At 49.6% G+C, this 13199-nt stretch overlaps 1 protein-coding gene and 1 long non-coding RNA gene across 2 annotated transcripts in view; one reads left to right on the top strand and one right to left on the bottom strand.

The window, feature by feature from the left end:
• CD7 (CD7 molecule) overlaps window positions 1–12876 on the top strand; it is a 203626-nt gene extending 190750 nt beyond the window's left edge. Inside the window, exon 6 of the transcript XR_011005180.1 lies at window positions 12784–12876. The gene's annotated coding sequence lies outside the window, so the exon portion shown is untranslated. The remainder of the gene's footprint in view (window positions 1–12783) is intronic.
• On the bottom strand, window positions 5786–7895 carry LOC137485317 (uncharacterized). The gene is made up of 3 exons (XR_011005266.1): window positions 7109–7895; window positions 6652–6763; window positions 5786–5908 (listed from the first exon to the last, which is right to left on the bottom strand). It is a non-coding gene; the product is annotated as an uncharacterized lncRNA (long non-coding RNA).
• Window positions 12877–13199: the final 323 nt, after the last annotated feature.

Here is a 13199-nt window from a genome sequence, read left to right on the forward strand (position 1 = left end):
CCAGAGCTGTAATCCCTTAATGCTGGGCACTTTCTCAAACATATTGGTGGGAATAGAAACTGATCCCAAGTCAGGCCTGTGTCTGGTGTGAGCTCTGTCCCTTTTCTTTGGGGTCATTTGTGGGAAATGGAAAGATGGAAACTTCTACAGGTATGGGAGGGTTTGATCTGCTGCCTTGGAAGGAGCTTAGATTGATGTAAAAAATAAAGCATACAGACATTAAGTAGAAAAATCAAAAACTTATGTTTCTGTAGTTGTAAGTAAGAATATGCCTTAAGTAAGTGAGAAACTGTATTGATAAGATAGTAAAGAGTTTATAATGGAGGGGTGTGGTTGTATAGAGTAAGCTAAGAGTTTAGAAGTTATAATAAAAACATGTGTAATCATGTGACAGAAACCCATTGAGCAGAAGTACCCACAATACAACAAAATTAAGTGCCAGTGATAAGTCAAATACCAAAATAAACCTTGTAACAACTATCTATGAAATTAAAAAGTTCTTGTAACAAAAAATTTATAACTAATTTAAACTATAACTGATTACTCCTTTAAAATCTCACAACCTCTCAAACTAATGTTTATCTGAACAATGAATCATTCTTAACCCGACGAGAGTCCCATTCCTTCACTAAAAGCAGTGACAATAATAGTCCTGGTCCCCCATGTCTGTGTCCTTTTAGTGACCCAAGCTTTTCCCAGTGAGCAGAGGGAAGCTGGTGACTGAGGTTACTCTGGGCTCTGCACACCTGCAGTGATGAGTGGCTGCCCCAGTCACAGGGCTGGGCTGGAAACTCCTGTATTGAAGTTAAGTGCCACATCTACAGGACTTGGAGGGCTCTTGTACCTCTGCTTGCTCTGCTGCAGCTGCTCTTGCCTGGGACTCGTGTGGCTGCTGCTTGGCAACCAAAAAGCAGTGGCTTCATGCTGTTCTGCAGGACAGGGAGGGGCCTCACCCCTGCCCAGGACTGCTGCAATTCCCAGATCTGTTGGGGCTGGAGCTGTGACACCCATCAGGTCAGTGCTGGGTGTGTCCAAGGTCCAGCTGTGGTCATGTTGAAAATCAAACCTGCTGAGCTGGGATGGGTGGGACTATAGTCACAGGTGCCCACCAGAGCTCTGCATCCCCTTGAAATAAAAATAGGGTTGAGTTTAGAGCACAAGAGCTGCATTGGTGCTGCTAAAACCCCCAGCAGCCTCCTCAGAGAGCTCTGACCACAGCCATGGTGAGCTGGAGATGGTCTCCACAGCCACAGGTGTGGGCAGGGATGGAGAGTCCTCCTCCACGGTGATTTTCCGGGAGGATGAGCACACACCCCTCCATCCCTTCCACTCTCCTGCTTGTGAAGAGTGATCAAAGTACAGCTGTTGGATTTCATAACCTGAGTAAATGCCAAAAAAAAAATTAAAAAAAAAAAAAAAGAATCACTCCCAAAATATCTCAAGGATGGTGTTTTGAGTTTTGGCTGCTTTGCCTGAGAAAAAGTCTCCTCTGATTCAGCTTGTTCAAATCATCTTAACAGTTCTTAGCAAGAAAAACCTCTCTGTATCCTGAAGGCAAGTATATTTGGGCAGAGCAATAAGAGAGACTTTAAGAGGTTTGGAGGTTACAGTGGGAAATAGCAGTTATTCCCAATAAGCAGTGTTAAATGAAGTGCTGCTGACAGTAGCCTGAGGCAGGTTCAAGAGTTCCAAGATTTGCAACGAAGAGATTAACCAAAATAGATGTCTTATTACAGGCAAGTTTGTATCTAAATCATTTAAAGTACCTTTAGATGCTGTAATGTTTTTCCTCCTAAGTGCTCGTAGTGTATCTGCAGCTTCTTCCTGCTTTTCAGGGTGAGCAAAGAAAGAACCTTGATCTTGGTGAGTTTAAGACCCTGTGATGAGGGAACAAGGACCCAGTGCATTGGCAGGTTCCCTTTGGATGGGAGGTTGCTTGAGCAGTGATCTTGTTTTCCACAGAGGAGGGATCCTGGCCCAGCTCCTCCTGTGTGGTGGCTGGATGGGCCCAGCAGCAGGTTTTGCCAAAGCTCTGGGTGTAAAATTCCTCTGGAAGAGGAGCAGCAGCATGGCTGGGAGCTGGAGTAACCTGCCTCGTAATTTCCAGAGGCTGCAGGTTTTCAGGAGAGCAAGGGCTGTGTTAGGGGGTGTAAATAAGAATGGCTCAGGGGAGTAGAAAACATCTTAATCTTTGCCAAGGCCTGAACCCAGCTGCTGATATCCAATCTCTGCCATCCCATGGGACTTCCACATGCATGGATCACCCACCAAAATCTGCTTGGGATGCAGGATGTTGGGTTTTTTTCTTCTGTGCTGAACTGGAAGGAGATTCAGTGCAGAGCCAGCAGCATGGGGGTTACTAGAATAAATTATCTGCCACCAGCATGGGCAGTAACTGGCACAGAGCCTTGGCTGCAACCTGGGTAAGATAAATTTAAATATGATGGGTGAGAAATCAACAGATCCAGGGAAATTCTCTGCAAAAGATGGACAAGCTCCATGTGTGCAAAAATAAAGCAGCGGAGAAGGTCAGAGGGGTTTCAGAGGAGCTGGTTTGACCCCGAGGAGCAGCCTGGGGTGCTGAAGTTGAGAGAGGAAAATGGGTGCTGGTTATTTGGATGAGATTCCTGTGCTCCTTGTGTTCGTTCAGGTCGGCAGCACTTGATTTCTGGCAGCTCTCCAAAGCTGGGCTGCCAGCTGGCTTTGGCAACCCCATTGAGTGGTGGCTGCAGCCCCGCTGCAGTGGCAGGTGTGGTTCTGTCAGAGGAGGAGCAGTTATCCTCTGTTCACTGGGCAGTTTGCTTTATCTCTCCCACACCCAACCCTCCCTCCAGGAGATCTCTTCTGTCCATGGCCAGTGAGTGTCCCTGCATGGCTGAGAAAATTCCATCATCCATGGGGAGAGGCTCTGCCCAGGGGAGGAGCCAAGCATTCCTACCTGGATCCAATCTGACTCCTGCAGCACCACAGCAGCCTTTGCCCACTGCATTCCCAGAGGAGCAGCTTTCTTCCCCACTGCATTCCCAGAGGAAGCCCAGGCCCATCCCCACCAGCCCTGGAGCTTCAGAGGAAAACTCCAGCCTTGTGCATGATCCCTGCTCCAGCAGAAGCACAGCTGGCACTGCAGGAGGGCTGAGCCACCATGGGATGGGACTGCTGCCACCACCCTGACCCACAGGCTGCCAGGGCCTGCTCTGACTCTGGCAGTGGCTTGGTTTCTTTTTGTACTATTGCATTTGTATTTTTAATTTTCCTAAAAAAGAACTGTTGTTCCTATTCCCATATCTTTGCCTGAGAGCCTCTTAATTTAAAATTTATTATAATTCAGAGGGAGGGGGTTTGCATTTTCCATTTCAAGGGAGGCTCCTACCCTCCTTAGCAGACACCTGTCTGTTCAAACCAAGACAGAGGCAAACATCCTGACCAAAGGATCCCCTAGCAGAGCTGAAACCAGGGAAATAACTGGACACTCAAAGAGGATTTCAGCTCTTAAATATGTGTTAAATGTGCTGAAACCATCCTGGAGCAAGATGGTGAGGGCCTGGCAGGGCTGGGTGGAACCATTTCATGGAGAGTTACTAAAGCTAAGCTCTGGGAAATGAGACCTCCTCTATGAGGCCACCTTGAGCCACACTCAAAATATAAAATACTGCTCTTTCTCTTTTCTCTTGCTTGCTTCCAGATTCTCATATTCATGACATTTCTGTGTCATGCAATAGACCTGAGATTGCAAGGTTTTTTCTCCATGTGAACAAGAGAAAGTGTCACCAAGTGTCTTTGCATTATTCCACCTTCTTTTTTTAAAGTGAGTCCATGTCCCTCCAGGCAATCAGATATTCACAGTGACCTGGTGACAGTGGCACCTCCAGCAAGTGTGCAAGATGTCATTTGGAAAGCAAGAGAAAGCACATGAGAATTGTTTCATTTTCAATCTCACATGTTGGGCAGGCTGGTGGCAGTCACCTGCTGCATGTGGACAGAGAGAGGTGGCAGAGTGTGGCCTCACCTCCCCTCTGGTGGTAATGGCTTTTCCAGGGGTTGCCAAGGAACAGTGCAAGTGTCAGGTATGAATTGTAGCACCTCTGTGAACTGAGGAAGGGTATTGTCAATGCAGGTGAACCTGGTGGGAAGAAATGCTGATGTCTGACTCCAGCTCAGGAGGCTGAATGATTTCTGTATTATAACTATGCCATAATACATTAATATACTATTTAAAGGAGATACTAAAACTACAAACCCACTTGTTCTAACTGCCATATCTCACTCAAAACTCGTGCCTTTCTCTGAGAGTGCAGCCACAGGTGGATTGGATTGGCCATCAGGCTCAAACAATCCTCACCAGAATCCGACCAAGCAATCACCCCAGGTAAACAATTCTCCAGACACATTCCACACGGGAAAAACAAGGAGCAGAAATAGAAATTGTTTTCTCTTTCTTCTCTCTGTGCTCCTCTGTGAAAAAACCCTGAGACAGAGAAGAATGTGCCTGCCACAGAAGGGTTGTTTTATCTTGTTCCTTGATAGGTGAGGGAGCTGCATCCCACAAGTCCTGTCACCAATTTTCCCTTTCAGTGCAACAGAGCCGTGGATGCTGTGCTTGTCAAGGCTTTTCCATGGAATTTACAATGGGTATCTGGATGACAGCCACGCCACAAACCCTCTTTAAATGTAATGGCAGGCCCTGTGCAAGACGATGAAGGAAACAAGGATGAAATGTGTGCTGAGTATCCTGCTTCTGCAGGACTTTTGCCAGTTTGAAGGACCAGGTTGCTCCAGGTTTTTTCCTGCAGTGGAAGTGCAGACTCCAAACATTAACGGGCACAGATGGAAACCTGGCTTTTCTGGGGGCTGCTAAGGACCTGCCCTGACTGCCACGGTCACTGCAGCTCTGTGGGCTCCCTGGGCTGTCACCAATTTCCCCCTTTGAGCTGCCTTCCCGCGTGTGGTCCATCGCCTTGTTGGTGTGGCTGCCCCCCTCATGGGGCTGAGGGTTTAACTGTGGAATGTTGAGTTTTATCTCCTTTTTTCTTCCTTGGTCAGGGACGGGATTGGAAGCGCTTGAGATGGTATTTCTGCTGGAGACCTGACATGGACAGAAAATCTCAAAAGGGCTTGTCCACCTCAGGCTCTCCTTTCTGGCCTTTCCCACCCAATGTTTTGGAGTAGGAGCTAAGAAACCTGCTACAGTCCGCCTGGAGGAGAGGCTTGTCCCAGTTAGGATCCAGCAGGTTTTATCCTTTGCATTAGAGGAGTATTCAAATAATTTACCAGTAGATGTTCTCATCCCTCATCTGCTGGCAGAGTTGTTTTTGTGGCTCTAATGCTTGCCTGACCTCAATAATGTCTCCTGCGAGTGCGTTGCCCAGGTTAATTATGCATTAAGTTTACATAAGGCTTTTCTGTTTTTAATCAGTTCCAGCCCCGCCGCCTTGGGCTGTGCTGGATGCGCTGACAGCGGGGGCTTGCAGGAGGGCTGCACCCACCTCCCCGCCCTGCCAGCTCTTATCTGTCCCCTGGGTGGCTCCTCTGTTTGTCACCATGCTGTATGACACTCCTGAGGCTCTGGCTCTGCTGACACCTGCGCAGCAGCTCTGCCACCCGCTGCAGTCACGCAGCACCCTGAGGGGAGGTGGTTGCTGCTGTGCTTGAGCTCGGTTGTACTCAGCTCCCTTTCCTTCTCCACAGGCTGGAGATGTGTGTGTGTACTCTGGGAGAGGTTTGGGAGGTTTTTTTCTTCTCAGACTCAGTCTTTCCCATGAGGCCTGCGTGAGTACAACAGAGTGGGTACAAAGATGGTGTTTCTCTTTCTCCTGGAGGTCTGTTTCTCTTCTCTTTGCTTTCCTCTGGGTCTCCTCTTTGGTTTCACTGCAATCTCTTCTGAGCTGGATGAGCTTTCCTTCTCTAAGACCTTGAAAGTAAAGGTCATGGGGAAGCTGCACAGGAGAAGTTGGATAACGTGATTCTTTCTTCAAGGCAAGTGCTCCTGTTTGCAAAGTAACTTGGCAGCCTTGTGTATTTTGGATTTAGTCATCCTGGTGCATAAGCCAAAGCTAACAGATATTAATTAGCTGGAGGACTGATACTGTAATGAGAGCAGTTGCTCACATAGGTTGGCATTTTTATTTTTAATGCAAGTAATTAAAGGAAAAATTGTGTTGAAGAAGTCAATGCTTGGAGATGTTGTATAAATAACACACCCTAGGTGGTGAGGGCTGGGGAGGAACGTGAGGGGAGAGAAGAGCAGCTGAGCTGCTGGTGTGGTAGCTGCTGTGATGCCTGGCTATGGAAGGAGGAATTACTCCTGTAGCAGGGGAAAAAAGGGAGCAAAAGAGAAGTGTGTTTTTAAAACCACGTCAGAAGGATGGTGAGTTGGAAGAGCTTTGGAACTGCACAAGGGGCATTGGATTATGCAGCCTGTTGTTTAAAAGTGGTTCCCTAAAATACTTCCCAGCCAGTCATCCTGCTGAGAAGGTTCAGGAAGAAGTTTGCATGGAGAAGTGCTGACTGAAACCAGTTAAACACTGGCATGACCTGGGAGACAGGGATGGATCTGTGGGGCTGCTGGAAGCACAGCCACACCTTTGGTTTGTGGTGCCAGGAAGTGTGTGTGATGTGAAGAGTGAGGAAACACTCAGGTCTGGATTTGAATACCTGGCAGGGGTGTCCTGGAGATGCCCAGAAGGTCTCTGGATCAGGGAATGATGGTCTCTGTCCTGTTAGCCCAAGGAAGTGCCAGCTGTGTCTGCTGCTGAGTTTCTCTGCCCTGCTGGTGATGAAACAAAGCCTTGGTTATCTCCAGGGTGTTTGTTTCCAGCCTGGAGACAGAAAAGAGACTTGAAACCACACCCAGCCCCCCTGAGCAGCCATGCAGAGGAAAAACTGCAGTGCTGAGCACCTCCCATTGCATGTGGGCTCTGCAGCCTGCACTCCCCTGTCCCTGGCACCCCACAGCCACTGGCCAAGGCTTGGCAGAGCAGGCTTCCCAAGGGATCTTGTCCTTCCCACGGAGGTCAGGGTCTGGCCACCCCGGGCTGCTGAGCACCCACCTAAAACTCACCTCTGAGCAGGCTGAGCTGCCCCAGTTCATGTGATGGGGACCAGCATTTACCTGAGGTGCTGTGATGTGAGGCTGGATGTGCTAAATCACGCTGGACACTGCAGTCATTGATGGAATTTTAACCAATTGTTTCCTTTCTCCAAAAGCCAGCTGTTGGCAGTGATGGCCAAGTCCTTGCTCTTCTCCGGGTGGTGTATTGTGAAGGAGAGAGTGGGTGAGGAATGCAAATCAAAACTAAACCATGCACTTTGCCATCTTTTTTTTCTCCTTTAAGAAGCTTAATATATTAGCTAATCATGTGTGCAAACAATCTCAATATGCAAACTGAAAAGTAGCATCCATCCCCCCAGCATCAGCTGGGTTGAGCTTCCCCATTAACCTCTCCAGAGCAAAAAACCCTTCCCAAACAGCCATTTCGGAGTGTGCAAAATTGATTTTGCATTCGGCCTCCGCAGTGGGAGAAGATGGCGGCGTGGAGCCGCGGGTGCCTTTTCCCTCCCTTGTCATTTTTTTGGGATATCCTCCTTTCCTTGGCGATGGAGGACGGGCAGGTCTGGTGCCAGCGGGTCGCTCCCACTGCCTGGGCATGCAGGTCTCCCCTCGTGCCTTCTCCTGAGCAAAAACAATAAAAAACAAATTTACGGCGGCCCCTCCTTGGGTAATTTCCACAGCGCAAAGACCCCCTGCCTCCCACCCCCTTCATGTGCATCTTCTCTTAATTAATTAATACTGCATTCATCACCGCTTAATTCCCGTTTCCGTAGCACCCGGGGAGGGGGGCTGCCAGCTAAGGCGGGTGCTGAGGCAGTCTGGAGCTGCTGCCTTAGTGGAGGAGCTTAATTAGCCCCCGTGACAATATGGGCTCGTTTGTCACAGCCCAGGAATGGGTGGCTTCAAACGGCTCCTGGTGCCCAGCAAATGCAGCTCCCTGTCCCCGTGCCAGTCCCCAGGCAGCTGGGCTGAGCAGGAAGGGTGATCTCCTGCAACAGCCGCCCAAATTAAAAAAAAAAAAAAAATTAATCACAAATTGGTCTCCTTTTGAGCTGGATGAGGGACAGGAGGCAAAGCTGCCAGGTTTGGTCTGTCTCGGTGTTTTGGGGACCCATCCCATTGGGCTGTACAGGGTGCGGTACATCCCTCACTGCTCGTAGCTGTGACTGTTGGTGTTGCAGGGGTCCTGCGCTCCTTTTCTTCATTTCTTACCTTAAACACAACCTGTTGGTGCTTGCGGTGCCTCCTCTGCTGAAAACACCTTGCTAAACTGTGCTGCAACCCTGGTGGGACACAGCTGGAGAGCCCTCTGTGGTGCTGATGGGGCAAACCAGCAAATCAACCAGCAAACATGAACTGCTGGGGTGACTTTAGCAGAACAGAACATTTTGAGGACTGCCTGGAAGGAAAGATAATGTGCTTGCCAGTTGGCTTTGTGGTGTGCATCAGTTTAGACGGGTGACTATATTTTTCAGGGTTTTACCTCCCAGTCTTTTAGCTCTCCTCCCCTTCACAGAGGAAAAACCCTTGTGCACCCACAGCTCGCTGGGATGGTGACCGCAGGTGTGCTGTGCTCATACCCACGCAGCTCCCACCTGCCTGGGCACCACGTTCAGGGTGAGATGGAGAGATCCAGAGCGTGTGTGTGTGAGGACAGAGATCCAGAGTGTGTGTGTGTGTGTGTGAGGACAGAAGATGGAGAGGGAACAAAAGCAGCAGATCCACCGCGGTGCCGGGCTGGGCTCCTTGCCAAGAGCGGCTGCAGCAGCAGCCCTGGCCAGGGTGGTGGCTCCCTGCTGCCAACACGGTGATGTCCCTGCTGCCCTCTCCTCTGGGGCACAGGCTGAGAGTGGGCTGGGGCGTGAAGGTGGCTCTGGGCTGGGATGAGGGGTGGTGATGTCGGGATGCTGATCTTGGTGTCGATGCAGGGATGTCACCTCACCCATGCCCTTCCCACGGCGTGTCCCTCGTGACTCATGGCCACAGCACAGCCATGCTCAGCCAGCGTGAGTATTGACACCAGGCAGGGGCTTGGGGTGTGGGGTGTTGGCTGTGGGGGGTTGGGTTTCAGCTTGATTTTTTTTAAATCTTTAATTTCCGCTTCCTGCCACTCTTTTATTTTTTCCGCACTGCCGGCACTGAAACTTGGCTGCCCCGGTGGTGGTGGTGGCTTTGGGAGGGCCAGGGTCAGTTGGCACAGCAATGGCTGCTTGGGGACAAAAGGAAGCCTTTTTTTTTTTTTTTTTTTTTTCTGCAGCGACAGTAGCAGCTGCCAGCCAGAATAGCAAATCCATGCGACTTGGCACCACTCCAGCTTCCTTGAGGGTTGCAGAGGGATGGTATGTTGGAGGGTAAGACTAGCTAATTAATCTTCTGGCAGGGAACAATGTAATATCAGACAATTACAAAGACAGAATGAAATTGCTATAGTGGGAAGGCTGGCATATGAATTTCTCAAAGGGTCCATCCCTCAGTCCGCTGCCGTGGTACTTTGTATGCGGGAAAAGCACCCACTGTACATGTGCTTTTCTGTTGTGTGGGGGTTTTTGTGGGACTTACATTGTGGGTTTGGAGGAGGGGTGAGGGGAGGCCGGCTTGCTCACGGGAGAAGCTTTCTGAGGAGCAAAAGAGAGAAAGGAGAGTCCTTCTGAGCAGACGTGTCCCCACCGACCAGCTGTGCCCAGAGGACAGACCTGGTGCATCGCCCATCCTTCGGACTCATGGCTTTGGCCATTTTTTCCCAGTTCTTTTTCGTGATTGTACTGCGGTGTCTGATGGCTAGGGCTTTTGGAAGGAAGGTCTGACTACTGGGCAGAGGGGGAGGGATTTCCTACAGCCGTTCTTCACAGAGAAACCTTCAAAGAGCTTTGGAGCTGCTGAAAGTTCTAGGGGGAAAACACCTCCTAGCTCCGCGGAGGTAATTGCCGATAATGAGCTGTAATCACAGCTACCTACAGTCGGGACGCGGTGATGGATAGGGCAGTGCCAGCCGCATGGTGCAGGCTCCCCGTCTGTTTATTTGCAGCGGGGAAAGAATTAGGGAAGTCTCATTTATCCCGGAGCACAGGAAAGCATCATCGGTGGGAGATCAGACTGTGCAGGATTAGCATAGGAAAGCCCTCCTCCCTTCTCCTTGTCCTCCTTAGGGATGAGCTAATGACTCTCCTCCCTCTGCATCTCCCTCCCAGGATGAAACTTAAAGCGGTGGGATCTCTAGAAGCGTCATTAAAGAGCAAAACAAACCAAAAACAACCCCGCAATGCCAAACGGGGAAACGGCATCAGACAAATTCTTTCAGAGATTTTGCGTCTGCGCGCCAGGAGCTGCTTCCAGCCACGATGGGAATTGGAGCAGCTCCAGCTTCGGTGTTCTTCCTCCTAAGGAATTCGAGTGGGTTTTTGTTTGGTGCCTGCACACATCAGATGGTGCAGAGACGATGTTTAGAAACCGCTGCAAGCCCCCCTGGCTGCCTTGGCTGCTGGGCTGGGCTGCCAGTTGTCACTGGAGCCTTTGGAAGGCTTAGGCTGAATAAGTGGCTCCTTTTAAAGGAGTAGCAATGTCAAGGGCTGGATTGGCAGGCTGGGGCCCTTTTCCAAGATGCAGATGAGGAGGAGCTGCCCACAGCTTAGTCCTTGACTGGTGCCCTGAAAGGCTCCCTGGTGGGTGCCCATCTGTGTGTGTTTGCCTGTATTTTTCAGGGCTGGCTGGATAGCAGGAACATTTTCCATTGGGTTTTCTTAGTGATGAAGGTCCCAGGGCTGGGTCCCATCAGAAGTCCCTCGGTGTGGTTCATGCAGATGTGTAGCTCCTTTTCTGGCCATATATGTTCCCTGCAAGACACCACAAAATCCCCTGCACACCCAAGAGAGATGGATCCCAAAACCCAAGCCTCTGTTCCCACCATCTGCTGTACCCTTCCTGTGCTTGCTTTGAGCATCCCAAGCGGTCAGGGAACAGTGCTGGTTCCTTCCCTGGAGGCAGAATGGATGCATCACCTCTCTGTGGAGGATGCAGAGCTCAGCCCAGCCATCCCTTGGGTTCCTGTCCTCATCCACCCACCCACAGCCAGCCACATCTCCAGAGCTGGAGGAAAACTCTTTCAAGACCAGCCCAGATAATGTACCTGCAGAAGAAGACCCTGGAGACTTCCTATCCAGACAGTCATGGCTCTATTAATGGATGCTGATGAGCAGAAGTGAAGAAACTGAATTTATCCCAATCATTTCATAAATTATTTCAGTCAGAAATGATCACATTCAGTCCTGCCAAGGACTCTCCCTCTTTGGTCTTGTGCCCAGGCCCAGCCTTGCCCTCAGCTCTGTACAAAGTCTGAGCCAGCAGCTCCTGCATGGAAGTGGAAGAGACAATCTGAACCTCTTCACAGTCAATAATTGACACCAGGGATGTTTTCGTAAATTAATGAGTAGATCTTCTTGACTGTACTTCAAAGTTCTCACTTTATGAATCTTTTATGGAATTCTCTATGCTGGGGAAAAAAAAAAAAAGGAAACAACAGACCCTTGTAGTACTGAAATTTTACCTTTATAAATGATGCCATAAAAAAATTACTTAAACCCCACCCTTTCACAATCAGTTGACTTGAGAAAAATCATCCAGTGCATTGTTGTGTGCACACTGTGGGGCTGAATTTGCCCAGGAAGGTGGGTACATCCAAATAGGCTTGGGTGCTGAAGGGTTAATAATGGTCTGGGCACTCTGACCTGAACCTTAATGCTGCCAAAATTCCCCCCTTCCAGCCGGGTATGTCCCCCCCAGGTCGTGCTGAGGCTCTCCAAGGAAACTTCTGGAGTTAAGAAATTTAATTTGTAATAAATCAGCATTACAGTACAAGTAAATCTGCTTCAGTGGCTATAAAAATTAATTCCTTATCCTAAACATTATTATATAGCTTTCAAAATGAATTGACTGTGGTTGATAGTCTAGTATGTGCCATTATTGGTAATTAGTGTAACAAAATAACGCTGCTGTAATATTTCCTGTCTCCCCCTCCCCCAGTTGGGAGCTGTTTCGTATTAGAGAATCAGAATTGCAAATGCAAGGCTTGTGTGCAAGCTGCTGGCTTTGATTTTTTTTCCCCTCCCTTTTTTAATAATAATTTTGTGTGTGTTGGAAGTCAATCTGTTCCTGTCTGGGGTTTTCTGGGAGCATTTCCTTCTGCAAAAGCTTTGGAATGTCACAGGACACCACCAGAGCCTGATGCTAGAGGGGCTGGGTGCAGCCCAATGCCCTTGGATCCCCTTTTGAGCTTTTCCTTGTGTGCAGTTGCTGCTGAGATCCGAATCCCAGGATGGGTAAGGTTGGAAGAGACCCCAGGTGGGATCATCTGGCCCCACCTCCCTGCTCAAGCAGGGTCATCCCAGGCACAGGATTGTGTCCAGATGGTTCTGGAATACCTCCAGTGGTCATTCACATCTCCCAGGATGTGCCATGTCTCACCCACAACTTGTGTCTCAATAGTTTTTTCCAGTGATCCACCACATCCTTGTCTTTATCCAGGAGCTTGGCTCATCCTAGAACACCTGATGGATCTCCCCACGGAGACTCTGGGGCATCTCCGAGCCTGCCAGGAGGTGCAGGGAGCAGAGATTCCCTTTTCTGAAGCAGGGGCAGGTGAAAGATGGGCTGGGGCAGTGGTTTCTGGAGCAGTGTGCAGCAGGAGGATCCCCACATGTGGAAGGCAGAAAGATCCTGAGGAATTCTCTTGGTTTGGACAGGTGTCTGCTAAGGAAGGCAGGAGCCTCCCTTGAAATGGAAAATGCAAACCCCCTCCCTCTGAATTATCATAATTTTGAAATTAAGAGGCTCTCAGGCAAAGATATGGGAATAGGAACAACAGTTCTTTTTTAGGAAAATTAAAAATACAAATGCAATGGTACAAAAGAGAAAACAAGCCACTGCCAGAGTCAGGGCAGGCCCTGGCAGCCTGTGGGTCAGGGTGGTGGCAGCAGTCCCATCCCATGGTGGCTCAGCCCTCCTGCAGTGCCAGCTGTGCTTCTGCTGGAGCAGGGATCCTGCACAAGGCTGGAGTTTTCCTCTGAAGCTCCAGGGCTGGTGGGGATGGGCCTGGGCTTCCTCTGGGAATGCAGTGGGGAAGAAAGCTGCTCCTCTGGGAATGCAGTGGGCAAAGGCT

The sequence above is a fragment of the Anomalospiza imberbis genome, chromosome 19 (genome assembly GCF_031753505.1).
Source record: "Anomalospiza imberbis isolate Cuckoo-Finch-1a 21T00152 chromosome 19, ASM3175350v1, whole genome shotgun sequence".
In the NCBI taxonomy this organism is placed as follows: Eukaryota; Metazoa; Chordata; class Aves; order Passeriformes; family Viduidae; genus Anomalospiza; species Anomalospiza imberbis.